This window comes from Misgurnus anguillicaudatus, chromosome 11 (genome assembly GCF_027580225.2).
Source record: "Misgurnus anguillicaudatus chromosome 11, ASM2758022v2, whole genome shotgun sequence".
Taxonomy (NCBI): Eukaryota; Metazoa; Chordata; class Actinopteri; order Cypriniformes; family Cobitidae; genus Misgurnus; species Misgurnus anguillicaudatus.
The window spans coordinates 31,155,949-31,170,523 of record NC_073347.2 but is presented as its reverse complement, the minus strand read 5'-3'; the positions used below and the strand labels follow the sequence as shown (position 1 = coordinate 31,170,523).

Below are 14,575 nucleotides of genomic sequence, written 5' to 3'. Positions count from 1 at the left end.
AATAATTTTTGTCTGCATTTGTGTTCTTTATATTGCATGGATTATATAATCCTGTACAGTCTTTGCCTGAATCTGTATGAATTTGGACTGTCAGCTAAACTGAGTCTAGAAGGTATACAGCTCTAGCTTTCTAGTTTTGACTAGCCAATGCCTGGATATTAGGGATGGAAAGATCTCCCAATTTGCTCAGTGCATTGGCATAAAAAGTTAACGATGTATCAATTTATAAAAAGGGGTAAAATTAGCATTAGCATTTGCATTGCGATGCATCGTTCTAACATATTTTGCATCAGTAAAAACTGATTTATTTATGTATAATTATTAGTAGATGCACTATACTTTTATTATTTAGAAATTGAGCAATATTTTAAGATTGCTTTCTTTTCTCTAAACTGTTGCTATGTCTTGCTGACTTTTCACCGGCTGGCATTAGGGCTGGGCGATATGAGCAAAAATTCATATTCCAGTACTTTTAGGAGGAATGGCAGTATCCGATATATATATCCGTTGTTTTTTTTTTTTTTTCAAAAAGGAGTAAATGGTTACTTGAAAGTCAAAGCCCATTTATTTAATCTTAAAGGTATAGCGGAAGATTTTCCCGAATTTTAGAAAAGAACCGCCCTCTCCACTTTCAAAAATAAAAGTAATTGCGCAACACTCTACCTGCTCCCGAGAGGGAACGCCTATTAAACGTGTGCATGAGAGAGAGCATGCACGAGCCTAGTTTTTGCACGCTCTATTTACAAGTTGGTGTCGGCATACATTGAGATGTTTACCATGTCTGCGCGGTTCGTGACTTGTGCCAGGGCAAGCATTGCTAATCATAGCTTACAACTTTTACTAACAGTGATTTTAAATGGATTTCTCCAAATAGCAAGACAAACTTTACCTGTCGAGTAGAAACTTTGCGTGGAAAGCCCAACCTGTGCTTTTAGCGCACGACAGCGTGTGAAATATTCTCCCAAAAAAACTCTGGTCTTGTTTCTTTCTTCAGAGGCCTTTCTCTTCTTGTCATACAATTCGTAGACACTTTTTCTGTTGCAACCCTAAGACATTTTGAAAAACCATGGTGAGAACGCGTGCTTCAATGAATGGCTGAAACCGTAGCTCACCAGACATATACACCTGAAAGTGCGCATGTGCCGAAAGCGAACCTGGGGACGAGCACGTACGACAGCCTTACGTAAACATATCACCAGAAGGATTGACAACTAGGATGAGCAATATTCTTGATGATCCACCCGGAAAAAGAAAATTCTCCGCTATACCTTTAATTTAAACAGTTTGCATAATCTATTTGGCTGAAGTTGTACCAAAGTTGTAAACACTCCCTAATAAACTATATATTCCACTAAACCCAATCAAAACAAAACTTAATGCTATATCATGCAGTACCATATAAAAAATGTCTTCTTTGTTAGAGCCTTTATCTTACACAAAAAGACTTTATGTTCAAGTCCTTGATGGGTTTGGTTGGTGAATGCTTGTTATACCAAAGTTGTTTAGCTGGGTTTAGTTGACTTCTTATGCAAACCATTGAAGTTCTTAATCATTTCTTTTTTTTAACCTTGCTTTGTGCATGGCATTATTATGTTGGTATAGAAAAGGGTCCTGTCCATACTTTTGAAATTCTTAAATCCATAAAATTAGAAACACACAAGTCTTAATCATATACTGTACTGAAGACCAGGGCTTTGAACCAGAATTTTTTCCCAATAGGCTTTATGCCCAGCTGCACTACTTCCTGAACTTCAGCCAGCTCCTTGTTTCCTGTCTGCCATTATGGGACAAATTGATTAATCCAGGTATGCCTGACCTCAGTAGTCACAAACAAACTGATTAATCCAGGTGTGCCTGAACTCAGTAGTCACAACAACAATAATCAGACACACCTGGATTAATCAGTTTGTCCAATAATGGCAGACAGGAAACAAGGAGCTGGCTGAAGTTCAGGAAGTAGTGCAGCTGGGCATAAAAGCCTATTGGTTCGTTCCGAACAGATACAGTATTTTAACTTTTCCGGTTTTCTGTTCAACCCTAAAATTGATGTTCCTGAACCGGTATGAACAAAAAATAAAGTTCTTGAACCGGTTAATAACGTTCCATGTCAGCTGTGGGACATACAAATAAGTAGGCTGATCATTAGGACATTAAACTTAAATTATTAGTCTACATAATTTTCCTTAAGTCTCTATCTTGTCTTCAAACATTAAAAAAGGTCACATTACATAGCTGTAATTCTGACATGCCTACATTTGTTGAGTGCACTTAAACAGGCTTGCACACACCCAGACGGAGGACGAATTCCAAACGGCACTTCGGGAAGAAGATGCAGCATAAACAGTCTCTCCACACAAAGTGAAAATTACGTTGTTTTTCAGTGCTTTATTCACCAAATGTATTTTAATGGACTACAGTTTGAGACACAGTAGCGCAACCCTCTCTCAAGTTTATACATCAAGAGTTCTGATCTTTGAAGGGCATAGGGATAATCACGTTTGATTGGAGTTGAACCGGACACATTCAACCGCATATGCGTACAGAAAATTGCTCACTTTTAGCGGTTAAATTGTTTAAAATCACTTAAATGTTAACATTTGCAAGCCTTTGAAACACATGCAAATGATCAACTTTCACCATATTTAAACTTGCATATTAATCCGCGAATCGCATGCAAGCCAAACCGTGGATCTTGATCTGTACGGATCACGGATCAACTGCAATCCGTAACACCACTTATTAGTAAAAAACAAACATATTGAGATACTTGGTAGCCTAAAATATTTACCTCTTATGATTGAGCATTAGAGACTTAAGTAGGCTACTTGCTGGTGGCAAGCTTCTAATTTCTCAGATAAGTCAACGACGACCGGAAGTATTGCACAGAAATCTTGTCAAAGAACGAAAAAATGATGGTATTAACCGGTTACCATTATTTTAAATAAACGTTTCTGTTCCGGAACATATATTTTTTGAACGTTTCTGGTTCGTTTCTGTTTCTTGCAAAACATCAAAAGTTTCTGGTTTTCGTTTTCGTTCCGTGAACCGGTTCAAAGCCTTGCTGAAGCCTTGTGTTTACAGAAATTACTAAGGTAGCCAAACCTCTTCATTAGAAGTGGGTGTCACAGTCCTTTTGTCTTCAGTGTATGCCAGTCACAAAAATGGTATGCCAGTAAAATTGCCTGACAGATGGCAACTGGAAAGACTTAAAAAAACACATTATGCAAATAATAAAGTTTATACAACAGTTCGTTAAGGTTCTCGAATCTGACACGTTCAAACTGTCTCTGTTTCATTCACACACATCCTCCCCTATTATTTTTCACTAATAATTTCATTGATTCACACTAATAGCTTCAATAGCTTCAAGAGTCATTCATTGCTAATTCTTAATTGATGTTTTAAAATTTAAAAATGGGGACTTGTTTGTGACTGTTATACTGGGCTTTAAAATCTGTGGTGGTAGGAAAAAGTTCCCTACAAAATAAAAAAATCTGTTTTTTTTCGGAGTTTCATTTTCATCTACGCACTTGAGCCGTCGAACTGATGTATAACGCAATATCACTCACCTGATATTGCTATAAAAGTGAGGAGGAATAACTGCAATAGTGTATTACATAAATAGGTGTTGTGATGGAATGTCAGACATGTTGTTGGGATGGAAGCACGTAGAGGCAGCGGTAACTTCATTCCAATGATCTCTCTGTAAAAGCAGATCGAGATATTTTATTCTAGTCTTGAACTTAATTATTACAATCCTCCGAGTGCAGCCGCCGTTTTTGTCTACATTCGTGAGGCGCGTCCAAGCGTCACAAAGAGTTTCTGCGTGTTTCTCCATGTCGCGTACCACAAGAGATGAGTTGTTACACTTATAAAACGAAGTTGACACATTTTAACTATATTTTATAAGTTATAAGCAACTTCTCTAGTCAAGTAAAATAATAGTAAGTTAAAATGACTTGGCAGCAAAAAAAAATTACAGTGTAGTCTTAAAGTGGTCATATAATGGTTCAGACGCTTATGCACAAATCCAATATGTGGAAACTATCTGTACCATATTAAATTGCATAGCATCATATTTTTTCATTGCATCATACTGCATTGAATGACATTGTGTTGAACTGAATCGAAATTGGACCGTAGTGCATCGTAAAGGGCTCATTATAGTTGTGCGTAGGTCGTCTTTCATTTATACTAGAGCTGGGCATAAATTAATGTAGATTAATCTTATAAAAAATAAAAGTAATTTTTGCATAACGTATGAGTTTGTGCTGTGTGTTAAGCCCGATTTATAGTCGTGTGTAAGTTCTACACCTGTAGCTACAGTGTAGGCTATCCGTAGCCTGTGCGTAGCCTGACGTGCACCTCCCAAAAATTTTAACAGTTCTACGCGGACCGCAATCGCTGTGATTGGTCCACCAGAACCCCTCCCATCAGGTAAAAAAACTGTGTCATAGGTTTTTCCGTTTGCGACGGTGAAAACAAAGATGGGCCAAGTTGAGGAGTGATTTAACTCAAACTGCAACAAAAGTCGATGTTTATTTACTTCCATATTGCTGGTCATCTCAAATCATACACAACAAGTTGCTGTTTCTTCTTTGTTTGTGGGTTACCTTGCCAAGCTTCTTCTTCTTTGACGGTCGCCCTGCTACTGTGGAACAAAACAGCACTAACTCTAGTTTCTGGCTTGAAGGCAGAAGGCAGAAGTTGGACAAGATGGCTGCTGTCGTGCTTTTCTGAGCTGTGCAAGGTTTTCAATCGAACAATAATCCGAAGAATCCTGTCCAAAACGACATTCTTTTTTTAAAGAGAGTGTTAAGAGGAGATAAATCAAGTTTAAATTACTAAATTGTGGACTTTAATCATCTTTTGTGGAAGATTTTTGGCTGTAGGTGAGCTTTGGGCCTAACAGGCCTTGAAGACCAAGCCATGCCACCTAAAGCAACAAACAACAACACTGAGGATTATGTTACCATGACCCAAGTACGTGAATTGTTGGAACAGCAAAAAGATTTCTACAGAACCTTGCTTGATCAACAAGAAAAAAGCTTCAAAACCTGTGTACAAATCATAGTTGATTCTTCAAACAATATTGTTGTGGATGGCTTGAAAGAATCTACAAGAGAAAATGTGTCTGAATCTGAAGAAAAAGTGAGAAAACTTTTTAGTGAAAATCTACAGTTGGATCAGCGGAAAATAGAGCTGGAATGGGCTCATAGAGTTGGGAATCAAAGGGCATTGTTAGAGAAACCCCGACCCATTGTTGTTAGATTCTTGCGGCTGAAGGATAAACTTGCAGTTTTGGATAAAGCTAAGAACTTAAAGGGCACAGGCATCTTCATAAATGAAGACTTTCCTGAAACCATTCGACAAAGAAGGAGAGAACTACTTCCAGCAATGAAGGCAGCCCGTGAGAGAGGTGATATTGCATATCTGAGATATGACAAACTTATTGTTCATCCACCTTTCCAAAATCAACTAACACAAAGAAAGCCAAATGCTTAGAGTTTGGTTCATTAAATTTGATAACATAACCACTTATAGTATTCTTTTATTAGTAATTACATATTTGTTTATTCTTTAAATACACTATTGATTCTAACAAACTGGATTTTGAAGCTGAGACCTTTAAACCTTTTGATTTTTCTACATCTGATCCTTATAATGTTTTTGTTGACCCAGACTCAAATTTTTTTTCATCATTGGGTGCTTCAAATTTTTGTACTTTTTATACCGAAACGAAGTTTAATGAATTATGTAGATCTTTGCCTGCTAATATTTTTTCTACTTTTCATTTAAATATAAGAAGTCTTTCTAGGAATTATGACAATTTCATTCACTATTTATTTTTATTAAAACTTAAGTTTTCTGTTATTGCTTTATCTGAAACATGGCTTACTACGAATTCTAAAGACATTTTTAATTTGTCTAATTATAATTTTGTTCATTATGTTAGAGAAAATAGATCGGGAGGTGGTGTTTCTTTGTTTATTTATGAAGAGTATGAATTTAAAATTAGGGATGATCTCACTTTAAAATCAGATAGAAATGAGGTGGACTCTTTATTTGTCAAGCTTTTTACTGGTTCTGGAGGAAAGAACATCATTGTTGGGGTTATTTACCGACCACCTGATTCTAGTATACAAGATTTTAATGAAAGTTTGGCCAATTCACTTGATTTGATCAATAATGAGCATAAATACTGTTATATTTTAGGAGATTTTAAAATAAATCTCTTAAATAAATCTGATACCCCTACTGCAGATTTTCTTAATATTCTTTATTCTAATTATCATTTTCCTCTAATTCATAAACCTACAAGAGTTACAGAAAAATCAGTAACATTGATTGATAATATCTTAACTAATTCTATAAGTGAAGGAATTAAATCTGGTGTTTTATATTCAGACTTATCCGATCATTTTCCCATATTTCATTATTCTGAAATTAGGATTAACAAAGTTAAACTTTCAAAAGATATACAACAAAAGAGAATCATGAATAATGTAAATATTTCTAAATTTAAAGATTTGATTGCTAGTACTTCCTGGGATAATCTGTATGAAGAACATGATGCTGAAAGAGCATATCAACAATTTATGACTATTATTAGCTCTAGTTTTAATAAATGCTTTCCAGTTAGTAGCTCTGTAAAGAAAACCAATCATTTTAATAAACCTTGGTATACAGTTAGTTTACAAAAGATGTTGAGGATTAAGAACAAACTCTATAAAAAATATTTTTTAAATCCTACACCTCTCACTTTAGGGGTTTATAAATCTTATAGGAATAAATATAATCAGTCTATTAGATGTGCAAAAAAGCAATATTTTAGTGAAAAATTTAAGAGGTGTTCAAATGATATTAAAACAAAATGGAAAGTTATAAATCAGGTGCTGCAAAAAGAGAAGATTACTTCAAAGCTACCTTCAGATTTTGTGGATGGTGACAAGTCCTATAATAATCCATATGATATAGCTCAAAAATTTAATGATTTTTTTGTTAACATTGGTCAAACATTGGCTAATAATATTCCTGTTGGTAGTGGCAAACCTTTGGATTATTTATCAGGAAATTTTCCTGTTATCTCGATCTTTAAATCACCTGAGATTGATGAAATAAGTGAAATAATTGATGATTTAAAGTTATCTTCAGCTGGACATGACAATATTTCTGTTTTTCTTGTCAAACAGGTGAAAGGCTTAATATTACATCCGCTTGCTCATATCTTTTCTCTTTCTTTAAAAACAGGCATAGTACCAGAAGATTTAAAATTAGCCAAAGTTATTCCTCTGTTTAAAGCAGATGATCCTCAATGTTTTAACAACTATAGACCTATATCTATTTTACCATGTTTTTCAAAAATCTTAGAAAAAATTGTATATAAAAGGATTTTATGTCACTTAAATTCTAATTCTATTCTTTATAAACATCAGTATGGATTCCGAAAAAACCATTCTACTTATATGGCTCTGCTTCACCTGATTGACAATGTTACTCTTGCACTTGAAAATCATGAATTCACTTGTAGTATTTTTATTGACTTGTCAAAAGCGTTTGACACAGTTAATCATTATATTTTATTAGAAAAGTTGTACAAATATGGCTTTCATGATTTTTCATATAAGTGGTTAAAAAATTACATCTCCAATAGAAGACAGTTTGTTTGTGTTAATGGTTGCTATTCTAATACAGCAAGATTACTTTGTGGGGTTCCTCAGGGGTCCATTCTTGGACCCTTACTATTTCTTATATATATAAATGATCTATCGAATGTTTCAAATATTCTTACCCCAATAATGTTTGCAGATGATACCACCTTAATTTTTTATCATTCAAATTTTAATTTATTGATTAAGAGTGTAAATGATGGCCTAACTGCTTATGCTAATTGGTTTAATTTAAATAAATTATCTCTAAACTTAAAAAAATCTAATTTTATTATTTTTAGTGGAAAAAAATTATACCCTAAGGACTTAGCAAAAATCACAGTTGAATCTATTGAGTTGCCCCAAGTGTCAACTGTAAAGTTTTTAGGAGTTTTTGTTGACGAGAGTTTGAGTTGGAGGGAACAAGTTGATTATGTAAGTAGGAAAATGCATAAATCTACTGGAATAATAAGGAGGGTTAGGCATCTTATTACGACAGAGTGTCTTCTTACTCTTTATTATAGTTTAATTTATCCGTATCTCTCATATTGTAATATAGTTTGGGCGAGCACTTTTCCTACCACTCTTCATAAAATTTTTTCCCTTCAGAAACGTTTTGTTAGGATTGCAACCCGATCCAATTCATATACCTCATCGGCTCCTCTATTTCAAAAACTTCAAGTTCTTACTGTTTATGATATCAACATTTCTCAAATTTGTGTCTTTATTTATAAAATATATTCAGGTGAAGGTAACATTCCAGAGCAATTTACAGGGTATTTTAAAGTTAATTCACAGGTTCACAGTTACATAACTCGTCAATGTGCAGATTTTCATTTCCCTAAAATTCTTACTTGTAGAGGTCAATATTCTATATGATTTAGGGGTATTAAATTGTGGAATAATTTATTTCATTTAGCAGAAAAATGTTCTTCTTTAAAAAGTTATAAAAGATAAATAAAGAATAATTTTATTGCTGATTTGTAATTGTGTTTTTGTTTATTGAGGTTTTATGTATTTTATCTACTCTATATAGTTTTGATGTTTATTATTATTATTCTTTTTTAAATTTTATATTTTGTTCAGTTTTGTTGTTGTTTTGTTTAGGTGGAGGCTTTAAATAAGCCCTTCGGGTTTTTTGCCTCTCCCTGCACAATATATGGATTGTATTTTGTTTTTATTGTATATATTTTTGTATCTGTGCAAATAAACCAAATAAAAAAAAAAAAAAAAAAAAAAAAAAAACCTACGCCGCCGCGGCTACGCTGTAGGACCTACGCACAACTATAACGAGCCCTTTACCTGATGGGAAGGGTTTTGGTGGACCAATCACAGCGCTTGTGGTCCGCGTAGAACTGATGCGCTGTTAAAAATTTTAAGAGCTGCATATCAGGCTACGCACAGGCTATGGATAACCTAAGGCATAGAGTTTACGCACGACTATACTTTGGGCTTAATGAGGTGAGTCGCATCAGTAACTGCTTTATATGTATCTTTCATTTATTGCATCGTAGGCTATGCATCGAGATGTGTATCGCATCGGACTCAGTTATGGAGATGCACATCCCTACTGGATATGTCAAGATCTGTAAAAACACTTTTTATAATTGTCCAAGTGTGGTTGCTGAGGGGTTTCTTAACTTTTTCCAAGTGGCTGCTGATTCTATGTTGTCATGGCAACAGGCTTGTTAAACCTAAAGAGAGCTCTCATGTATGAGCATCTTTAATTTAATTCCTATATTAGAGACCGTCTGTCACAAGTAAAGGCCTGTAACGTTGCGATCATGTACTATTTGTTTTATGACTTTGCATTGGTGTTGAGTTTAGAAGGACAGCAGCAGGGGACCATCCAAACCATCTGTCACAAAAAAACTCAGTTTATCACCCAAAATAGATGGGGGCTGGTTCAGGACTGAGTTATTGAAGTAGAGTTTACAAGTTCAGAATTTGATTCTTAACTAATCTGCATAGTGCTACTTTAGCACAAACACATTGATTAACATTCAATTCTTTATAGATTACATTTGTATCTTCTACATTATATGACAGTTATTACCACCACCATACCACTGTGGCGTCTTACGTTGTATTCAGAAATGGTAAAACTATAATTTTAATCCATTTACATTGTGCTAAGATGTTGTGCACTGAAGCCTCTTCAGCTGGCTTGGCAGAGGATTCATTTGTTACAAAACTCAGCATGTTACTTACTTTCCCTCATCACCCATATATGCTGTTTATTTTCCTTTTTTAAAAGCCAGGTCCATGCTGACACAGTTAACGTAACCTTGGATCAGACTCCAGACTTTTATGTGTATTGCTTTAGCGGATTCCTTGCATGTTTGTGCCTTATAAATGTAGCTGCACATGACCAGTACTTGCCCAAGGGTGTTGTGGATAATTTCCAGGCTTTTACTATGGGGTTACTTATTCCGTTTTTTAATTGCGTGATACCACTAGGCTTTAGCACAACATGGCTTGGCTCGGCTCGCTTTATTTTGACTCTGTACCGCTTCAAAGTGAGTGGGGTTATAGACTATAGATTGTAATAGTTGCGCCGTTACATAATCATAAATGCAACACAAACAAACGCTCAACACAGGAGCAATGAAGAATATCGATGGATTGGTGTTCTTGAATCTCAGCTTGTGCATTTTTTCACTGGGGGCTCGTACAACAAAGACGAACAGATGACACCATCACTTTGTTTGCTGAAGGCACACGCTAAATTCAAATATGGTGGTACCTCAATAACAAAATTGTAGTGATTCTTGTGTATCTCATCAAACATCATGTGACAACTAGTCACAAAACAGTTATTATTTGTAAAAAAAAATCTTCATTAAGCACTCAAGTCTAAAATCAATGAAGCATACACATTTTTACAAAAAAAGTATGTTGTTTTTAAATCAATAATTAATGGTGTTAATAGGAATGCACCGAAATGATATAGACACCAATGATATAGAACTTTAACTCCGATCTCTGTTTGATTAATTTTTTCCCTGTCAGCCTTTTTTTAAAAAGTTGCCAGCTAGCTGCAGCATTTTTCATGATATCCACCAAAGTTTAATGCCTTCCAGTTAGGGTTAGGGTAATTCATCCTACCTTCATTAGTTCTCCTTTTATCACCTCTCAAATATGGGAAGGTTTTTTTTAAAAACACAAAATTTTGAGCCAAAAGCTGAGATAATTCCATTTTTGTGAAGGACTTTTGATAGAGATCAGATTCAGAGCGATTCTCAAAACGTACACGGGCATACAGCTGCTTGCCCTAGGTACGATATTTCCGGGTTTTATAAGTTCCGTAAGAGCATTATCCACCTGGTGGATAATAGTGGTATTACGGATTGCCAGAAAAACTTGTCATTGACAGGGAAGCTATTTCTCTTAAAGAGATAGTTCACCCAAAAATGAAAATAATGTCATTAATGACTCACCCTCATGTCGTTCCAAACTCATACGACCTTCATTCATATTCGGGACATGGTTTAAGATGTTTTATATTTAGTCCGAGAGCTTGTTGACCCTTCATTGAAAATCTACGCACGGCACCCTGTCCATGTCCAGAAAGGCAACAAAAACATCATCAAAGTAGTCCATGTGACATCAGTGGGCCAGCCAGAATGTGCCGAAGCATCGAAAATACATTTTGGTCCAAAAATTATTACTTTATTCAGCATCGTCTTCTCTTCAGCGTCAGTTGTGAAGAGCATGCGCAAGACTAAAGCCACGTGATGTATGACGCGGCTGACGTGTTATCTGGTGCGCCCCAGCTGTTTTTTTGTTTGTGCGCCCGGGCTTTGTTTACAGTCTGAGGGAGACGTTTGAAAAAAAACTTTGCAAACAAGTCTGAGGATAACACGTCATCCGCGACATGAGGTTGAGTCATTAATGACATAATTGTAATTTTGGGGTGAACTATCCCTTTAATTGTGGAGTTAACTTGTTAATGGCGGGGAAAGAGTTAATGGTGCGACTACCGGTAGTTGCTAATTTGAACTCTTGAACAAATACCTTGAAATGAACAAATGTTTTGGTTTCCTAAAGACGAGGGAAGTGGGGGATCATGGATTACCTCTATTTGATGGGAGGTTTGGCAGCCGATCTGTAGTTAAGATTGCATAGTATACATTTTACACAGGAACGTTAGCTAAGTGTAGTTTTTATACGCTTTTGCTATGATTCAAACTAAGGTAATTTATGTGTTATTTATTTTGCTTGTTATCAAAAATAAACTACTCTATAGGACTTTGTTGTTATTGATTCGTAGTGAAGTTTACCGGAAGTTGCGCATGTTCTACGTTTATGTTGTTACTTGCTGAAACCGTCTATACAAAGTTATTTGCGTGCCGCCATATTTTAACATATTTTTACCTTCTTCTTCCATTAGTAAACACCACAAACTCTCATAAGCCAATATTAATAGAAGTACACGTTACAGTCTTACAATTTAACATTTGTTGTCTCTCAGAAAGATCTTGGTACATTATGCCATAGAGAGGCTGAACCCAGTGATCTCTGTTTGTCTTTTGTCAAGCTGTTCTCTATCTGATCTCACTGTGGGACTGTTAATGTGATTGTTGGGTCAGAGCACAGCTTTCACAATATTCAAGGAACGTGTGAATGAAAATACTGTCGTCATTCACTTTCATTTTGTATTTTGCTTAAAAAAGAAGTCATACAGGTTTGGAATGACATAGGTGTGGGGAGATTATTATTTTGGTGAGCTGATCTATTAATATAGCCATGCATTTTACATACTGCTACATAAAAGGGTTTTCATACTGTTACATAATTACATAAGTCACACCTTACAACACTATTGTTGTCCCAGCTGAGTGTGGGTGTAGAGAAGCAAGACAGATTTATGTTATTCACAGCGCCTGTCAGTTCGTTCCCCTCACGCATTTTCTTATATGTTACCAGAACCGGTTTGGCCTGACTAATACTTTCCAAAACCGTTCTCTTAAATTTCAGAAGAAAGCAGCATTCAGTTGACGTGTTTATTCGGTATGTAAATACCAAATCATTTTTAACCAGTCAATTATACAAATATTAATTCACAGTTACATTTTACATTTTAATTTCCATTAGGCAGATGTGTTTATCCAAACAACTTGCAGTATATTCAAGCTATACATTTTATCAGTATATTTCCTGGAAATCAAACTCATGACCTTTGCACCACTAATGCAATTCTCTACCAATTGTGCCACATCTTCAGTAGACCAGACACAGGTCTTTGACTTGACTAATGCCTAGCGTACACCAAAGGATTTTCACAGTCCCAGACTAAAGACCGGCAGTCTTTAGGAATCTAACTGGAGTCTCGGCGCGCTCCCGTCGTCTCGATCGTTAACTGTGAGGTGATAATCTGCAGTCAGCGACCCGATTTATGCCAGTCTTTCTTTAGTCTTTCATATCAAACATGTTTGATATTATCGCAAGTCCCAGCGTAGTCTCATGACGTAAAACAATCAACAACCAATAAATTCGTTCTCCGGAAACAGGAAGCCATCAGTCACAACAAAGAAACATGTCGACGGACGTGGAAACACCGTGGATAAAGAGGAGCGCATTGATGAGCGGTGGGCAGAGCAGCCGTGTCTTTTTGATGTAAACTCCCATTCATACCACGACAGAGTGGAAAAAGAAAAGAAGTGGAGCGATATTGCCTGTGTGTGTTAACATGCTAACTCTACCACTCTATTGAATGGCATAACGTGCTAATGTTTTCTGGTATGTGCTTAAGTTACATTCTTCACACCGCAAGCGTGAGCAACGCGTAAGTGGCGCGTGTTTTTTTCGGCGCTCATGTTAACAAGTTAAAGCACAAGCACGTACACCGCACGCGTGCGGTCATACATGTGACGCCATAAATGTCATAAATGTGTGTTTCAAACAGTCATGATTTTGAGCAATGTAAAAGAAAGCAATGAAATATTTAAAAACACCAGAAGTCTGCGCTGTCATTCACTCTCTGCCCAGCAAATGAGTCCTCATATAGCTTAATACTGTTCAGAGAAACAGATAACGTACATCTATACATCTAAATCTTATGCTTAAACTGTTGACGGGAAACACGATCGATTGCTTCATGCTGTCAATCACTGAGTGTTTTTTTATTTTATCTTAAAACTTAAGAGAAACAGATTTAATAATGCGCCAAGGGCTTTTTATGTCTATAATTGTGTATTGTGTATATATCTGTCATTACACGAACCAGAACATCACGAAAACAATGTGGGTTAAACAAATCACAGTTATATAAATTACACTGACCGTCAAAAACCGTCTTGAAGAGGTTTTGCTCATTAATGCATATAAAATAAAGTAATGTGAACTTGAGATTTTTATACTGTTATTACAGTATGTCGCTTTGGTACATTTCTCCAATCATACTCACAATTTGCAAAACAGTAAGTGCATTTCTCAAAACAATTCGGACAAGTAGCAAAACACCATGAATAACCTGCAAAAGCCACTCTCTTACTCAAAATTCATCTCTCAAATATCTGTGTCAATGAACATGTCTTTGCCATCAGAATGACAAGTCAATGTGTCATTGTGTATGGATAAGACTTTATTGTTTAGTCACGTTGTCAATATAACTAATATCTAATAATATTAGACTTTCACTGGCAGCCCAAATTTAGCCTTGTTAGCCAAACACGCTTGCTGGGTCAGGAGGTATAGGAAGACTTCAGTGTAACTTGTTCAAAGAAATAAGAAACTGCTTTTTTGATGTGCACAAGTGACACAATGATGTGAGAAATGAACAAGTAGTTTTGAGAATTTCAATTCTGATCTGAGAAATGTACCAAAGCGACTGAGAAAAACTGTAAACTGCACAGTATGCGCTGCAAACGCAGCTGGTGTGAAAGCACAATGAACACGCGCATACATTTTTGTTAAATCACTGC

General features: G+C 35.8%; 1 protein-coding gene across 3 annotated transcripts in view; it reads left to right on the top strand.

The window, feature by feature from the left end:
- Positions 1-14,575, top strand: part of tmem63ba (transmembrane protein 63Ba) — a 63,253-nt gene that overhangs the window by 6,684 nt on the left and 41,994 nt on the right. The window lies entirely within an intron of this gene.